The sequence below is a fragment of the Balaenoptera physalus genome (genome assembly GCF_965194825.1).
Source record: "Balaenoptera physalus genome assembly, chromosome: 12".
Lineage (NCBI taxonomy): Eukaryota > Metazoa > Chordata > Mammalia > Artiodactyla > Balaenopteridae > Balaenoptera > Balaenoptera physalus.
Window position 1 is genome coordinate 76366876 of NC_138897.1, and position 18377 is coordinate 76385252.

The following is an 18377-nucleotide window of genomic DNA, read 5'->3' on the forward strand; positions in this document are numbered from 1 at the left end:
TTGTACTTCCCCTGTCTGAGTACAGTCTTCCCAACTGTGAAAAGGGGGTGATAATGATAAGAGCCTCGCCAGGACTGTAGTAAGGACAGGACTTGGCCCATGGATATTAGTTGAACAATTATCTTCTACACTTGGTCTGCAATCCTTAAGGAGCTTCTAGTCTGAAAGGAGGACTCTATGTAAAATGCCTGGCACAGGTAGGTGCCCACTGGATGGAAGGATGGATGGATGGATAGATGGACGGACCGACAGACAGACGGATAGGATGAGAGATTTACTCCAGGTCACACAGTCAGGAGGTAACCCTTCCTGATAGCTCACATTGGGCCCCAAAGAATGCATAAGAGCGGGTTAGAGAGGGAGAGGAAGTCCAGGTGGAGGGGACTGCATGAGCAAAGGCTTGGAGTTGGGAATTACTGCAGCACGGAAGAGATACTGGTCTCACGTGTTCTCCTTCAGTAACTTGCTCAACAAGATCCTATGAGGAGGGGCCTCTGGATGGAGGCTCTCCCAGAGTCCCCTGGGGCAGAGCCAGGGGGTTGCACAGGGAGTAGGGCCCCACAGCACAGAGGAGCAGGCAAGAGCAAGACCAGCCTTGGAGTCGGGCCTTTGAGGGCCTGGTCTGGCCATATTTGGTTTTCAAGGAACTGGGAGGCTTCTCACTGGCTCTGCTGCCCATGCACCGGAGCAAGGCCACCCACAGTTGCTGAGTCAGGATGGCAGCTGGGGTCGAGAGCAGAGGCCCCAGAATGGGGTGACTGTAACACAGTGGTTCAGAGCCTGGCCTCTAGAGTCAGAAGATGTGGGTTCAAATCCTGCTCGACTACTGATGGCTGTGTGACTGGGCCGGCTGCATCACCTCTTGGAGGCTCTGTTTTCTTTATCTGTAAAATAAAACAAGAGCAGTAAGGACAAGCACCATTACTGAGTTTGCTATGTGCCAGTCTGTGCTAAGTGCTCTACCTGCATTTCTTGTTTAATTCTCATCACGATAGAGAAATATTATTATTGTCCCCATGAAACAAAACACGTGAGACCAGTGTTTCTCATCCATGCTGCAGTAATTCCTAACTCCAAGCATTTGCTCATGCACACCCCTCCACCTGGAGTGCCTCTCTCTCTCTCCCAGCTCTAGGTATACTTTGACGCCCAGCGTGAGGTAACAGGAAGAGTTACCTCCTGACTGTGGGACCTGGGTTTCCGGATAAAGAAACTGAGGCACAGAGAGGTGAGGTCACATGCAAGTAATAGACAGAGCCAGGACTAGCTAGAAGCACCTCGCCACTCCCCTGCACTTTCTTACATTCCCATTTCTATTTCTTAATCATTTCCCCACCCAAGGCCCCCCGACAGCTCCTGTAAAACAATACCTGGCACCTGTTCCCTCCACGTCCAATTTCCAAACTGCTGCCAAAGCCTTATTCAGCCCCTCATAATAGTCCTGTGCAGAAGGTAGGCTAGATATCATCCCCATTTCACAGATGGGGACACCAAGGCTCAGAGAAATGAAGCAAGTTGCCTGAGACCTTGCAACCAGCCCGAGGGGAAGCCAGAGTTGGACTGCAGTGCTGTATGACTCCCATTCCAGTGCTCTCTCCCTACCACAGTGAGCTGACCACTTTCTGAGACAGGTGCCCTCACCTTTCCTCCCAGCCAAGCCATTCCTAGACAATTAGGATAAAAGGGAAAATTAATCTGAGGTCCGCATGAAAGGGAAAGTCAGGCAGGGCTAGTGGGACATTATGCAAATATATAAAGAAATTAGGTTTCCTTTGAAAAATCATAAAAGAATGAATGAACAAGCTGCAATAGTTTTAAATCAGATCATCTCCTCGTGACAGGCAGGAGACCAGAACGACTCTCTAAACCCGTTACCTCATCGCACTCATTTTTGGAGGCATCTCCTGCCTTACCCCATTCCAGGAGCTGTACTGGGAGCCAGACAAGGGCCCTGCCAGAGGAATCAATACCTGGACAGCGCTCCCCAGACTCTACGATTTCACATTCCAGTAAAGTGTTCTCCCCAGATGAGGCACACAGTTGCCAACATTTTGTTATTTGTCAAAGAGCATTTAAGAAAAGGAAAGATAAAGCATTACTTTCTGTCACCATAAAATTTAATAAGGACTAATCTCAGAATTTAGCAATTTTTGAAAATTATCTTTATAAGTAATGGTCCTAGTTTTCTCACTAGTTGCAGGCCAGGGAGAACTGTATCTAAGATGGGCATTTGGCAATCTCCAGATGAATGGGAGAGAGAAAACATTTATGCATATAACTCAGAATAGTTATATTCATTGAGTATCTTTTGGTTGAAAGCCGCAGAAAACTATTCTGGCTACCTTAATAAAGAAAGATTTATTGGAAGGGGATTTTATTGGAAGATTGGATTCTGGGGGTTACGTAGTAGACAGCAGGGCCAACCAACCAACCACTCCTGGCAAGGACAGAAAACTTCAAGAACAGATGGAATCAGAGTCCTCCCTCTGCTCTTCACCAAGTGAGGCAGTGAGAAAGCAGCTGTCTACAACCCAGGAAGTGGGACCTCACCAAAACTCGACAAGGCTGGCACCCTGATCTCAAATTTCCCAGTCTCCAAAATTGTGAGAAATAAATCTGTTGTTTACACCAAAAAAACCCCAAAAATAAAAACAAACAAAAGAACAAAACAGATGGAATCAGCTCTCTCTCTCTTTCTCTCCTTCTTGCTGTGTTTGCTATCTTCTCTCTAGCTGCAGACAGGGTTCCTCCATGTGTCAGAGAACACAATGGCTAACAGCTTCCACATTCATATCTCATGGCTCCAACTTCATATCTCATGGCTCCAGCAACCAGAGACAGACCAATTAACTTCTCAGTTCCAGTGGGGGGAACCTGGAAGGTGTCTGATTGGCCCAACAGAGTCAGATGTGTACCCCTGGACCAATCAACTGTGGCTTGGGGTGGGGTCTGTAACAACATGGCAGCTCCTGTGAGAACATCATGGTTGGAGTCAGGAGCAGGAGGAAAAAGAGCTGGGCAGGTAGGCTGGGTGGATGATACCATAGATGTCCACCATGGAGGTGATAAATGCCCTAACAGAGGTGCAAATAAGGTGGTGTGGGAGTTCAGGGGAGGAAGGCACAACTTCTAGCTGTAGAGATCAAGTAGAGCTTCTTGGAAGAGGTGGCATTTGAGCTAAGAATAATCTGGAATATACAGAGATTCAAAATGTTATCTCAAATTAGAAGAGAAAAGTGAGCACTGGTAGAGGTGTCATCCAAAGGAGCTATATATTAATGCCTTACTTTGTCAAGATTTTTAGAGTTTATCTAATTTTTAAAAAATTTTTATACAATTTTAAAGGTTATATTTACAGTTATTACAAAACATTGGCTATATTCTCCCTGTTGTACAGTATATCCTTGAGCCTATCTCACACCCAATAGTTTGTACTTCCCACTCCCCCAACCTTATAATGCCCCTCACAACTGGTAACCACTAGTTTGTTCTCTATGTCAGTGAGTGAGTTGGCTTCTTTTTTGTAATATTCACTAGTTGTTGTATTTTTAGATTCCACATATAAGTGATATCATACAGTATTTATCTTTCTCTGCCCGACTTATTTCACTTAGTGTATTGTCTTCCAAGTCCTTTGTTCTTTTTTATGACTGAATAGTATTCCATTATATATATATATATACCACATGTTTATCCATTCTTCTGTTGATGGACACAGGTTGTTTCCATATTTTGGCAATTGTAAATAATGCTGCTATAAAAAAAATAATAATGCTACTATGAACATTGGGGTGCATGTATAGTTTTTTAAATTTAGAATTCACATATAAAATTTACCTTATAGTTTAATTTTTTTTTTATTTTGAAATAATTTGACTTACAGAAAAGTTGGAAAAATAGTTCAGAGAGCTCTCCTAAACTCTTCACCTCCTATATCCCTCACCTAGCTTCCCCTAATATTAACATCTTACCTAATCTTGGTACAGTTATCAAAGCCAGGAAATCAACACTAATACAATGCTATTAACTAACCTACAGACCTATTTGAATTTTGCCAGTTTTCCTTGTAATCAAATCCAGCATCCCACTTTGTATTTAGTTGTTATGTCTTCTTAGCCTCCTCCAATCTGTGACAGTTCCTCAGTCTCTCTTATCTCTTATGACCTTGACACTGAAGAGTACTGGTCAGTCATTTTACAGAATATCCCTCAATTTGGATGTCTCGTGGTTTTCGCTTGATCAGATCGAGATTATGCATTTTTGGCAAGAATAGCACAGAGTAATATTGTGCCCTTCTTAGTACAGCATACAAGGGCTTCATCTTGTCAACGTGATTTATTACTAGTGAAGTTAACATTGATCACCTGGTTTAAGGAGGTGCCTGCCAAGTTTCTCTTATAAAGGGTTCCTTTGTAATTAGTAAGTATCTTGTGGGGAGATACTTAAGACTATGCAAAAAATGTAAACTTCTCATCATTTACAGTTCTTTTTAAAGGTGCTATGCAATGCACACTTTCTACTTTTATTCAACAAACATCAACTATTCACCCACTATGAACCAAGCACTGGTCTAAGATGCATGGCTCAGTTTTGTGTAGCTTGATGACCTTTCAGGACCTTAGGATCCTCATCTATGAACTGGGTATAATTAAATTTTACCACTCAGGGCTTCTGAGGATAGTGGAGGACCATGTTTATGAAAGTGTTCCGTAAAGCTAACTGGGATTGTTCATTCTCTGTCCAAGGCACTCAGCTCTGTCCTCACCTCCACCTATTACCAGTCTCCATTTCTGTTCTGCCTGCATCCATACCCACAGGCTTCTGTCTGTCCTCACTGGCCAGACTCCCTCATCCTGTTTGCCAAGCCTTACTTATGATGTCACTTAATAAGTTTTGGAGACACAAGGTGAGCCTTGTAGAGGCTGACAGTTTCCTTCTGGAGCATCTGAATGCAATTTTGGGAGCTGCCTCGAGATGCCGTGTGATGCCTGGGACCTGTGGGTGGCAGGCGGGAGATCTTTTCTCCAGTGGGAGAAATAGTGAGAGAAGTAGGAATTGCCTTCTTTCAATAATGCTTTGGCCTTAAAAGGGAAACTCTTGAGCTCCAGAGAGTACTGAATAAGCCTGCATGCATACTTGTGTCTTGCTGAGAGATCTACATAGGCACACTTTATTTTTTTATTATTATTTATTTATTTATTTGGCTGCACTGGGTCTCAGTTGCCGCACACGGGATCTTTAGTTGGGACATGCGGGATCTTATTCCCTGACCAGGGATCGAACCCAGGCCCCCTGCATTAGGAGCACCGAGTCTTAACCACTGGACCACCAGGGAATCCCAATATAGGCACACTTTAAATGAACAACTTCATAATGTGAGAGGATGAGCTCACCCACGATCCAACCTCCTAACCCAACAGCACCTTAATTTGAGAACAGGATTTTAACAAACCAAGAGGGAGGTACAAGTTAAGTAGCAACACTCCTTGGGTTGCACTTAACCCTTTTTAAAGGCAGGAAACTCTTATGCTTCACTGGTGGTTTTGTTTTTCTGTTTGTTTACATCCTTTGTACAAGATCATTAGGAAGATCAAATACGATAAGAGGTGAAGGTGCTTTGGAACTCCTACTGGGCAGAGTCAATACGGCTATTTCCATTCCATGCCCTGAGGGCAGCTTTTTAGGAACTGCTTGCCAGGATCAGAGCAGGCAGATTGAAAGTCCCAGCTCCAACATCAGCCCAGGCCACCCTCTGCCTTCCTTCAGCCAAGCAGATGAGCCCTTCAAAATAGAGTCCCCTAAGTAGGAATCCAGCAGCATACAGGGCATTCCCTCCAGGGTCCCGAGTAGTTTCCTCCTTGGCAAGTCACAGGCCTGGGTTCCCCAGGACCATCTCCTACCTGAGGAGCAGGCTGCTGTGGGCTGGACTCCCGCCCAGCTAGCACCCGAGCAAGAATCGGTAACAGCAGCTCAAGATTGCCGATTTTACTGCCCTCTCTCCAGTGGACCCTGGGGAACAACCATCCCATGGAGACCACCAAGGCAGCAGCTCTCCTAGGAACCTTCAGGTTTAAGAGACACCGTCCCCACCATTACCCAGTTGATTCCTGTGGCCATGCACCCAAACTATAATGTGCACATGAATCCCCTGAGAATCTTGTTAAAATACAGATCCTGATGCAGTAGGTCTGGGGCAAGGCCTGAGACTCTACATTTCCAACAAGCTCCTAGAAGATGCCAAAGCTGCTGCTCCACAGACCACACTTTGAATGCAAAGCTCCAGACCACAGGCTGATCAGAAGGTTCTGGAAACCAGAAAACAATGTTGAGTAAACGGAAACAACATGAGTTGTTGGGCCCCCTCTTTCTACCTTGAAATTTTTATAATCTTGATACCCCTTCTGATGGGCTCCCAATAAAGTCCCCTTTTAACTCAGGTTAGTCTAGGAGGTTTCTGGTATTTGCAAACAAAAGAACCTTTCCTAATATCCAAAGGTAAATCCCCCAAGTAGGAAAGGGTGACTCTTCCTCATCCCATCGCTTATTTTACAGGCCAGTTCTTCCAGCCCCATCACCAGAGCCTGGCTAGACCCACCTGCTTCTTAAAGGGACCAAGTCCCCTTTTGGGGGGCTTCTGATCATTTAAATCTCCTTCAACAACACAGAAGAGGTTTTCAAACATTACCCCGGGGATTCCTCATTGCCCTCTCTCAATATTTTCCCAGAGACCTGAGGTTCCTTTGTGGGCTTCAGTCCCTTGATTGCCTCCCAGCCCCTAAGCTGTCTTGTGCATTAATTAGCTGGTGACTAATTGCTTCCTAATTGCCAACCGGCTCCCACCCACACTTGTATCAAGGAGTCATGGGCATCCTCCAGGGAAAGGTCTTTTGTGAGTCCAGTGGTTCACTTTTCCACAAACATGGGCTGAACCTCTTCTGTGGTGCCATGTCACATTCGCAGCCCTAGGGACTTGGTGATGAGCAAGACAGACTTGGTCCTTGCCTTCACAGAGCTCACATCTAGTGGGAGCCAAATAGCAACACAGGGACTTCCCTGGTGGCGTAGTGGTTAAGAATCCGCCTGCCAATGCAGGGGACATGGGTTTGAGCCCTGGTCCAGGAAGATCCCACATGCTGCGGTGCAACTAAGTACGTGTGCCACAACTACTGAGCCTGAGCTCTAGAGACCATGAGCCACAACTACTGAGCCCATGTGCCACAAGTATCGAAGCCTGCGTGCCTAGAGCCTGAGCTCCAAAACAAGAGAAGCCACTGCAATGAGAAGCCCGTGCACTGCAACGAAGAGTAGCCCCCACTCGGGCTTCCCTGGTGGCACAGTGGTTAAGAATCCTCCTGCCAATGCAGGGGACACGGGTTCGAGCCCTGGTCCAGGAAGATCCCACATGCTGAGGAGCAATTAAGCCCGTGTGCCACAACTACTGAGCCTGTGCTCCAGAGCCCGTGAGCCACAACTCCTGAAGCCTGGGCATCTAGAGCCGTGCTCTGCAACAAGAGAAGCCACCGCAATGACAAGCCCACGCACCACAACAAAGAGTAGCCCCCACTCAACGCAACTAGAGAAAGCCCGCGCATAGCAACAAAGACCCAACACATCCAAAAATAAATAAATAGAATTAAAAAAAAAAAGAATAGCCCCCACTTACGGCAACTAGAGAAAGCCCAAGCGCAGCAACGAAGACCCAACGATGAAGGCCTGATGCAGCCAAAAATAAATGAATTTATTTTTAAAAATAAAAAAAAAACAAACAGCAACACATAAATTTCAGGTAATAACTGCTATGATTTAACAAATAATAAAAATACAAAAGGATAATACAATACAGAGTAATGCCTGGAGCTTCAGATAGGTGCGCTGGGAAGGCCTTGCTAAGGAGGTGACTTTTGAGTTGAGACCTGAATGGTACTCAGGAGCCAGCCAGAGTGATGAGGAGGAGAAAGAGCTGTCCAAGCAGAAAGCACGGGCAAGATCAAAGGCTGGGTGGGAGGGACCAGCTTGGCCCGTCTGAGGAACACTCACTGCATCCTTTCAGCCCCCAGGGATTCAGAAGTCAACCAGCAGGTTGGAGCTGGTTGTAAGAACTGGAGCAAAACCTTTCCTCTCCTCTTTTGCAGAGGCTGGGAGTGAGGCTTACTCCACATGGCCCCGCCGCCAATCATCTGATTGGTCAGATTTCAGGATCCTGATTGGCCTTTGGTGGTAACTAGGGTGCTCTTTCTTCAAGGTTCCAAACTCCACAGTCTTACTTCGGACTTAGGGCGGAACCCCTCGGAGGGTCCAGTTAAGGAGCACGCGGCTTCCCCTGGGGAATCCAGGCCCAGGACTCTGCAGAGAAACAACAATGCAGATTGCCATGTGAAATTTCTTGATTTTTAAACGTTGAGTTGGAAAAGCTTTTTAAAAGCTGTGCAGGCCAAACACGTGTCTATAGGCAGGACCCGGCCCCCGCACCTCAACCCCCACCCCCAGCCGCTCAGGGCGATGCAGTGGGGCTTGGCGAATGCCTAGAGATAGAGATGATGGAGAGAAGGAGTCAGGAAGGACACTAACTACATCCTGGATTCTGAAATACCCTGCCCTGGAGGAGGAACTCGCTGCCACAGACACAGACTGAGCACCTATTGGTGCAAGTCTCTGTGCTAGGTTGGGGGGTACAAAGCACATTGTGAGGCTGCACCCTCCTCCAGGGCAGGGGGTTGCCTACCGCAGAAGACCTGGGTTCCGGTCCTGCCTTGCCTCCTGTAATTACCATGAGTCCTTGGGTTAGTTCATCAGCTCTGGGATTCGGCACATAGCCTTATGTTGATAGCAGGTTAATTAAATCAGGTAACGGCAGATTATGAAAGGCCTTGAATGTCTAGGTAGGGAGTTTGGGCCGGATCTGATAAGGGGGTGGGAGCCACTGCAGGTTCTTGATCAGGAGAGTGAGATTCCAAGTAAAATATTTTAGGAAAATGAATCAGGCCACCTGTGCAGAGAGGAGAGGGTCACATACCATCCAGGTGTGGTATAGTGAGACAGCACCTGGGTTTATGCAAATCAGATCTTACCACCCCTAGCTCAGAAGCCTTCGGTGGCTCCCTGCAGCCCTCACAGCAAAGTCCTTCCTTCTTACAATGGTCCAAGTGCAGGACCATCATCCTGGGTGTGTGACCTGTGCAGTTGCACAGGGCCCCATGCTTAGTTTAATGATTTACTGTCACCATCTTGAAATTCTTAAAGGGGTCTCATGTTTTTGCTTTGCATCAGGCCCCACAAATTATGTAGACAATCCTGCCCACAGGGACTGGCCCCTGCTCCCCTCTCTCTTCTCATTTGCACCCCGCTTCTCCCTAACCCTTCAAACACCAGTTGCTTTAGTCTTCCATCAGTTCCTGGAGGTTGTTCCTTCCTGCCTCAGGGCATTTGCACAACCTGTTCCTTACCTGGAACACCACCCCTCATCCCAAGACCAACTCTTTGTTCAGCAAATTTCTTCTTATCCTCCAGATCTGAGCATAATTACCTCCTGAGAGATACCTTCTCTGACCTCCCAGGATTATCTCTTCAAAAACAAAAGTTTAAAAATAATTTAAAGTAGGCCGCCAGTACAAGCTCCCATAGTGCCATGTGGCTCCCACTTAACAGAAATGACCCTAATCTGTAATGAAAACTTTATATGGTGCTCTGTTCGCTGAATCTGTCTCCACCTCCAGACTGTGAGCGCCATGATGCTCATGAACCTGTCTGCATGGCTTCAAAGGGAGGCTCAGAGATGGGTTAAATGGGGTGAAAGGAGGGGAAGCCATATCTCACCCATCTTGGACCTTTCCTTTGGGCTGGGCAGAAATTTTCATAAGGCCCAGACCACACACCCAGCAGGGTCTGCTCTGGCCCTGGCCCTGGCCTTTCCCCAGCTGGAGCCCATTAGCTGCAGACCCTCTTGCCCCGTTCCCAGGGATGGGACAATCCTAGGGGTGGGTTGGGAAGGGGATGCATTTTACAGAGCCAAGCTTTAGTCTAAAGGAAGCAATAATGAAATCATTTCAGACCTCTGTCAGCAGAACAGCCATGGGTGTTTGGGGGCTTTGTGCTTGTAAAGGCTTGTGTAACTAATATCCAATTGGGGGAAATTTTCCTTCTCTTAACCAAGTAAATAAAACCATTCATACCACAAGAGGTAGGAGGAAGGGACAGAATTTGCACAAAACATAAAAATTTGTTGACCCTGGCAAGATGAGAAAGAGCATCATGCCTGCCCAGGTGGCTCACATTTATTAAGTAGGTCCCATGTACCAGGATCTGAGCTAAGCTCTTGACACACATAAGCTCTTGAATGCTCACCCTAACCCTGTGAAGTTGGAACTATTCCCCTCCCCATTTTGTGGATGAGGAAACTGAAATGCAGAGAAACTGGGTAACTAGCCTAATGTCACACAGCAAGGAAACGACAGAGTTGGGATTTGCACCCAGATCTGTCCAACTCCAGATCTGTTCTGAGCCCTTCACTACCACAAAACAGCTACTCATTTGACTTGTTGTGTGGTTTTGGGCAAATTTGTCAACCTCTCTGAGCCCCATAATCTTTTTTTTCTTTTTTTTGAACCCGTGCCCCCTGCAGTAGAAGCACAGTCTTTTTTTTAAAAAATAAATTTATTTATTTTATTTACTTATTTTTGGCTGCGTTGGGTCTTCGTTGCTGTGCGCGGGCTTTCTCTAGTTGTGGCGAGTGGGGGCTACTCTTCTTTGCGGTGCATGGCCTTCTCATTGCTGTGGCTTCTCTTGTTGCAGAGCACGGGCTCTAGGGTGCACGGGCTTCAGTAGTTGCAGCACGCAGGCTCAGTAGTTGTGGCTCGCAGACTCTAGAGCGCAGGCTCAGTAGTTGTGGCACATGAGCTTAGTTGCTCCGTGGCATGTGGGATCTTCCGGGACCAGGGCTCAAACCCGTGTCCCCTGCATTGGCAGGCGGATTCTTAACCACTGTGCCACCAGGGAAGCCCGAAGCACAGTGTCTTAATCCCTGGACCGCCAGGGAAGTCCCAAGCCTCAGATTCTTCACCTATAAATTGCCCCTTATTTAAGCCACTCTGTGCTAGGTACTGTCTGACTCCTCATGGTGCCTGGTGAGGGAGGGAATGTGGCAGAGCCAATGATTTGTGTTCTTCAACCTGTTTCCTCTTCCTGGGCCCTACAGTTAGCAGAGTCATGTGACTACATTCTGGCCAGTGAAAATTACATATCATCCCTGGGCCAAGGCAATTAAGAATGGGTGAGTCTCTTGATTTTTAGTCTCCCTTTCCACATGCAGAGGATTCAGGAATGGATTCCAGGGAGGGCCCTGGGGAGTCACTGCCTGGAAGAGAGCTGCCTTCCAAGGCAGATGGGTTAGGAGACTCCTGACCTATATCAGACTTTGCATGAGTGAGGAATAAACTATCATTGGGTTAAGCCACTGAGATTTTTGTTTTGTTACAGCAGTTACCATTAATTGCACTGAATGAAACTGTATCAGTTATTAATTTCCATAATAATGCTGCATAACAAATCACCCCAAAACTTAGTGCCTTAAAACAGCAACCAGGGACTTCTGTAGTGGTCCAGTGGTTAGGACTCCATGCTTCCACTGCAGGGGGCACAGGTTCGATCCCTGGTCGGGGAACTAAGATCTCGCATGCTGCGCGGCGCGGCCAAAAAAAACAAAACAAAAAAACCCCACAAAAAACAGCAACCATTTAGTTAGCTCATGATTTCATGGATTGGCAATTTGGTCTGGGCTCAGCTAAAGGTTCTTCTGGTCTTAACTGGCTGATTAGCACAGCCTCAGCCAGGACAGCTCATTCCTGTTCCAGTGGTCTCTCATCCCTGAGCAGGATAGCCCAGGCCTGTTCACATGACAGCTGGGAGGGTTCCAAGAGAATGGGCAGAGGCTACAAGACTTCTTACAGTCCAGACTCAGAACAGGCAATGTCACCTCTGCTGTATTCTATTGGCCAAAATAGGCCATATGGCTGAGCCCAGGTTTAAGGAATGAGGAAATAGGCTCTATCTCCTGATGGGAGGAGTTCCAAAGTCACACTGCAAAGGGGCTTGCATACAGGGAAGCAAAGCACTGAAGTTATTTTGCAAACAAACCACTACAGGAGGTATTAGTGCCCCCATTTGAAACTTCCTTCCCAGGTTCAGGTAGATGAAGTGGCTAGTGAATGGAAGAATCAGGATTTAAGCAAAACCTGAAGCTCTCTTCATGCCCCAAGCTTCCCGTATGACTCCGAAGACTGGTCCTCTTTGGCCAGAAGGAACCTCCCCACCTCTGCTAGCTGAACCAGGAATCCAGCACCCTGGCCTCCCAGGGAAGGGGCCCCCAAATGTGGATCTCACTCCGGCCTTTGGAAGAACAGGGCATTTTTTCAGATATTTGAGTCTAGGAAACACCTTGAGCGTCAAGCCTGGAAAAGCTGTGACTGCAGTGACCTGGGGCTGGTGGAAAGGCCTTCCCCTCCTGGCCTTTACACATCAGATGGCCCTAGAGACCTACTTCGCTCTGTGACGCAGGCAGAGCCCACACCCTCTGTGTGCCTCAGTATAAGGATGCAAAGTGTAGAGAGAAAAGTGCTCAGCCTCTGGAATCAGAGCACTGGGCTCAAATCCTGACTCACTTGCTGTCGGTCCTGGGCAAGGCCCTTCCACCCTCTGAGCCTCACATTCTCTTCTATAAAACAGGTGTGAGAGAAGAGGAGTCCCCATCTTGGGGGCTGTTGTGAGAACTGAATGAGAGAATGCACAACATAAATGCATGATGTAAATGACCTACTACCCCCAAAGTGGACTTAATAGCTGGCAGGTGGTGTTAGCATCATGTCAACCAAACCCCCATTTTACAGAGGAGAAAACAGAAGCTCAGGCAGGTGATGTGACTTGCCAAGGCCACACAGCTAAGGAGCAGTGATGTCACCAGTGATGTACTCAGGTCTATCTGATTCCAGAAGCCAAGGTCTTACCCTCTCTAGAGTCCTGGGTTTGAGTCACCTCTTGCAGCCATGTGACCTTGGGCAAGTCCCTTTTCTCTCTCGGTCTCATTTTTTTCATCATCTAAATAAATGATGATCTGCCTATGATGCCTTGTGCATTTTCCTCAAATGGGAAAATACATGGAAAGTGCCTAGCACAGGGCCTGTGACAGACGTGTGTGCTCAGCAATGAGAGGCTGCTATAACAGTCAGGGATAAGTTGCTTAACTCTCTGTGCCTCAGTTTCTCTATCTGTCAAATAGAGCTAATGACAGACTTATCTCATTGGGTTGTTGTGAGGAATAAATGAGTTACTGTGGGCTAACCTCAGCACAATGCCTGGCACATGTATGCACTTCATAAGCACTTGCTATTATTTTAAAAGTTCAGAAACCTGTTCCAAGCCAGCATGAGATGATGGGGATCCCAGCCCCCCACTGGCTGAGGCTCCAGGCACTGCCTTTGCTACCATTCAGCTATTATTAGGCCCAGCGTCCTCATCTCAAATCCAGATGGGGAGCTAGAAGGGCGGGCAGGGCTGGGCCTGGCTGGCGGATGGCTGGGAACACTGCTGGGAGGCCGGTTTGGGTTTGGGCCCCACCCCGCCTGCCCTCCCTCGCCTGCAGTGGGTCCAGCCGCCACGTCTACACTTGGCTCTGAGGTCTGCACCAAACACTCCCTCCCACCGTGGCCGCCTCCTCTGGGAAGGTTCAGAGCATTTCGCGGCCTCAGCACTTTTCTGCCCGCCCCGGGAAGGCCAGGCCTGCGTAAAAACTATGAATTGGACACTGCTTGCCTCTGGAGCCTGCAAAGGGGTCAACCATCCTCCTGTCTAGAGGTCTTCATACCTACAGTGAGGCCTATTGGGTCCACCAAGGGGAAAGGGTACACACAACTGGGTTCAAATCCCAGCCCTACCACCAATATGCAGTGTCAACGTGGACAAGTGACTTCCCCCTGAGCCTCAGTTTCTTTATCTATAAAACGGGTATAATCTTAGCACCTACCTCACATGGCTGTGGTGATGTATAAATGAATGAATGGCACATAGTAGGGACTCAGTATGTGCTAGTTATTGTTATTTCATGCTTGAGTGTGCCAGGCCCTGAGGGGGAACAAGGATTTGGGGAGGCTGGGGATCTGGGGTACCAAGTGGCTCCACCTCCAATTGCTATGTGACCTGAAGCCTGTTCCTTGCCCTCTCTGGAACTCAGATTACCACGAGGTGGGCATCTAGGACTCTATGATGCCACAATTCAGCTGCTGTGCTCACAAGTAGTTAAGAAATATGACAAGGCCCCATGTGGGCAGAGATCCCAAATGGCAGGGTACCATGGTTAGGAGCAAGGGTTCTGGGGAATTCCCTGGCAGTCCAGTGGTTAGGACTCCACGCTTTCACTGCTGGGGTCCGGGTTCAATCCCTGGTAGGGGAACTAAGATCCTGCAAGCCATGCCATGCAGCCAAAAAAAAAAATCAAGAGTTCTGGGTTCTAACCCTGTGTAAGGTGCTGGTGTGGCTTGGCCTTGTTGAGCCTGTCTCCTCTTCTGTATAATGATGGTTCTACCTCACAACGTTCAAGCTGTGAGGTTCATGATAATAACAAAACTGCCACTCATGTGTTTTTATGGTTCCAACCCACTGGGCAGCAATTATACAGGGCCGCTGCCATAAGCCTAGATTATGCCAGGCATCAGGGAACTCTCAGAAGTGATAAGAAGTCCAGGCCGGCCCATCCAGAACCCTCCTTTTTCCATGAGGCTGGTCTCCTGGGGTTCATCACAGCCCATTGGGCATCTCAGATCCCCTTCTCCTTCCCAGTGCTCCCTTGCCTCCAAGTTTCCTACATTGAAGAGTCACTCCTTTCCCATCCTTCAGCACCTGGGGCCAGGCCCCCTTTTCTTCCAAGGCCGGAAGTTTATCTGACACTGTCTCTCAGAGAACACAGCAGCTGGATGACATCATGGAGGAGACAGCCTTGCCAAACTGGTTTGCCAAACAGATCCCAAGCCCCACTCCTGTGGCTGCTGACCTTGGGGGCTTCCAGTTCTGCCCACGAGGGAGAGGGTCACAGTCCTTGGATCCAGCCAAACCCAGCAAGAACCAGTTCTTCTCCTCCAGGGTCCCCATGCTCCAGCCTCGCCTACCTGACTTTTCCCCAGCAAAGTCCTCAGAGTCCTACCTGACTTCCTTTGCTCTCATGCTGTGCCCTCTCCAGGTTGCCTTTCCCCACCCCTTCCACATGCCAAACAGCAAGTGAAGGCTTTTTCTCCACAACTTTTAGAGTCCAGATACCATCTCTCCCCCTACTCTCACCAGGCTGTGAGACCCCAACAGCAAGCCCAACTCTGATCCAGCTCTAACCCCTCTACCCCTCCCACTGACCAGCAGGCTCTGGACCCCTCATAGGCCCAAGGTCTTGGCCTTGGCTGGCCTCACAGCCACTTGTGAGCACATCCCAAGGTGGGGTCTCCCTGAAAGTCTTGGAATTTTATGTTGTCTAGTCTGGTGGGGAGAGGGCTTAGAAAGCTCAGGCCACAACTCCCCCATCTTGCAGATGAGGAAACTGAGGCTCCAAGGGGAACAAAACTTTGCCTGGGCTGGAGCCAGGCCTAAGACACATCACTCCTCTTGCCTCCTGACCCCAGGACTGGGCTTTCTCTGCAGGACCCCAGGGAGGGGGAGGGGAAGCCAGGGAGATTCAGGGATCTGGCACTGCCAGCTTGGTAAAAATATTTATTCTCAGACTGAGAGACTGGAGCAAAATATTACCCTTGGCCCCTGAGCTGCTCCAGCCACTCCCCACTCTGCCAGTCCAGGGTTGGACCTGGAGGAATCTGGACACTTTCTGGGAGGGCCTGAAGTGAGCCAGTCCAAGCTCCTCATTTTATAAATGGACAGACTGAGGCCCAGGCCTCCCCAGTGCCCATAAGACATGTTCACCCTACTCACCTGTCACTCAGGGCCTTTCACAGATGGAAGGTCTTCCATCCCCATTTCCTCTCCATCCACAGCCCATCTCTCCTCCTTTTCCCACTTACAAACCTCCTGGCCTTTATTCACACTGTCCCCCTGCCACTAATACTCTTTCATGTCTTTCCCCTTCTTCTCTGTGGGACGGATTTCTTTGCACCCTTCCTCAAGGATCAGTTTGCTCCTCCTCTAAGAAGTCTTCCAAGATTTCCTCCATCCTAGAGGCAGCAAGGTGGAGGAAAGGGGCTTTGGCATGGGGCAGAATTCCACTCAAGTTTGAATGCCATTACCAGCCAAGGTGCCTTCACCTCCCTGAGCTTCAGCTTCCACCTCTGTAGAATCCGGGTAATACTTATCTTGCACAGTGGTCAATTTGCAACAGGGCAAACCCCGTGTCAGGCATGCAACTGGTGCTCAGTAAACACCAGGACCCTCCTCACGGGACGTTTACTCCTTCCTGTGCTGTGGCTGCAAGCTTCTCCAGAACCGTACTGGGCTGCCCTTTGATCTTTGTTTCACCACCATCTCGTCCCACCCCTTTCAGATAGGAAGGGAAAGCAAGTAGGTCTGGAGGAGGACCCCAGCCCTGAGGGCTTGATGGAGGGGCGGGACCCATGCTTATCTTCAGTACTACCAGGAACTACTGAGCGCGTGTGTGACACAAAGTTCGCTCTCAGAAACTCACCTGTGCTGTTCCTCCCTCCTGGGGGGTGGGGTCAGAGCTAGCACGAAGCAGGCCATTCACTGGAGCCAAGAGCCGCCACTCAGGTGGCCTACGTATGCCCCGCCCCAGGGGGCTGTTCCAATGGGCGCGCGAGGTTTGAATCGGACCGAGTTGGCTTTGGAGGGCGCTGAACCTTGTTCTGGAGAATAAGATGACATCTAAGTTGGGAATTCCCTGGCGGTCCAATGGTTAGGACTCTGAGCTCTCACTGCCAAGTGCCCAGGTTTAATCCCTGGTCGGGGAACTAAGATCCCACAAGCCACGTGGCCAAAAATAAAAATAAATAAAAAATAAAAAAATAAAGTTTATTAAAAAAAAATGACATCTAGGTTAACCAGAGAGGGCCTACATGGGGCCTGCTCAGGAGAAGGGGACCTCGAACTAAAGCCCCAAATTGGGCTCTGTTTGCTCATCCTCCCGTGTGACCTTAACAAGCCTCTTTCCTCTCAGAGCCGTGGTTTTCCCATGTGTAAAACGGGACCACCTCTCAGGGATGTGGGGATGCAGTAAGATGACACCTTTAAAAGAGTCTCCGAGTGGATACTGGCACTCACTCTAGATGGGGGCAAGGTGTGGTAGTGGGTGGCCACAGAGGAGCTGGACAGTGGGGCTGAGGGGCTCTGCTGGAGCAACAGGCTGAGACCACTTCCCCACAACCCCGTATCACAGTGGTTAAAAGCACAGAGTCTATACTCAGAAGGTGCTGGTAGGAACCACAGTTCCACTACCTATCAGCTGTTGTCCTCAACTGTAAAATGGACAGTAATCCTGGGCTCAAATGGTCGTTATAGGGACTATATGCCTGGTACATGGCAAGTACAAAAAAATGAGTCTATATTATTATTGTTATTATTTGACAGACAGGATTCCAGACCCCACCTCCCAGGCTCCAACTCCCTTTGATGTCCACGGAGACCTGTGGGAGGCACCCTGACCTCTATCACAGGGGACAGAGTGGTTTTCCCCAGTGGGTCTGAGCTCTTGGGTCCCCTGGTTGATTCCTTATGTTGTCTTGGGCATGTTGGCTCTCTCTGGGTCTCAGTTTCCTCCATTTGTTGAATTCTGGACTTCGTGTTCCCTATTTAACTCCACAGCGCTGCAAGAGGCCGACGCTGAGGGGCTTGGAAGCGAGAAGCATGACAGATAAGGTCAACGTCTGTGCAAAGGTGTGTCGGCTGGGGAAAGGGAGTTTTGTGATTGACCCTGCTCCATCTGAGGTGGTCCCTGAGGTACTTCAACGTAGGGTCAAGGTGCTGCCGGGCACTTAGTCCCTGCTCTGAGGTGACCCGGACCAGGTGTCCCGAAAGCAGCCTGGGGGCAGCGGCCAAGCCAGGGCACTGAAGCGAGGAGGGGGCGGAGTCGAGGGAGGGGACAGGGTCTCACGAACAAAGAGGAGGGCGGAGAGGGACAGTCCTGAAGGCTCCGCGAATAGTACAATCCCGGGCCACTTACCGCGGCTTTGGGCGCCCTCCCTGACTTTGGCTCAAAGCTGCATCCTCCTGGCGACACCCACCCGACCAGCGAAGGCCTCTTGAACATTGGCCCGAAGACTGCACACCCGTACAACCTAGGCCCGTGATGGGCGGGGCCTCTACTAGGGGCGAGGCCGTCAAATTGAATTTCCCCAATGGGGCACGAGGGTGGGCGGGACCCTCCCCAGGATTGGTTGGCGCCGTGG

General features: G+C 48.9%; 1 long non-coding RNA gene across 2 annotated transcripts; it reads right to left on the reverse strand.

Annotated features, from left to right (window-relative positions):
- Positions 1 to 259: 259 nt before the first annotated feature.
- Positions 260 to 18332, reverse strand: LOC309639729. Of its 2 annotated transcripts, none has more exons than XR_014251819.1 (3): positions 18152 to 18332; positions 16661 to 16838; positions 260 to 884 (listed from the first exon to the last, which is right to left on the reverse strand). It is a non-coding gene; the product is annotated as an uncharacterized lncRNA (long non-coding RNA). The 2 variants fall into 2 exon arrangements; XR_014251820.1 differs by lacking the exon at positions 260 to 884 and adding an exon at positions 7720 to 8343.
- Between the last annotated feature and the right edge of the window lie 45 nt (positions 18333 to 18377).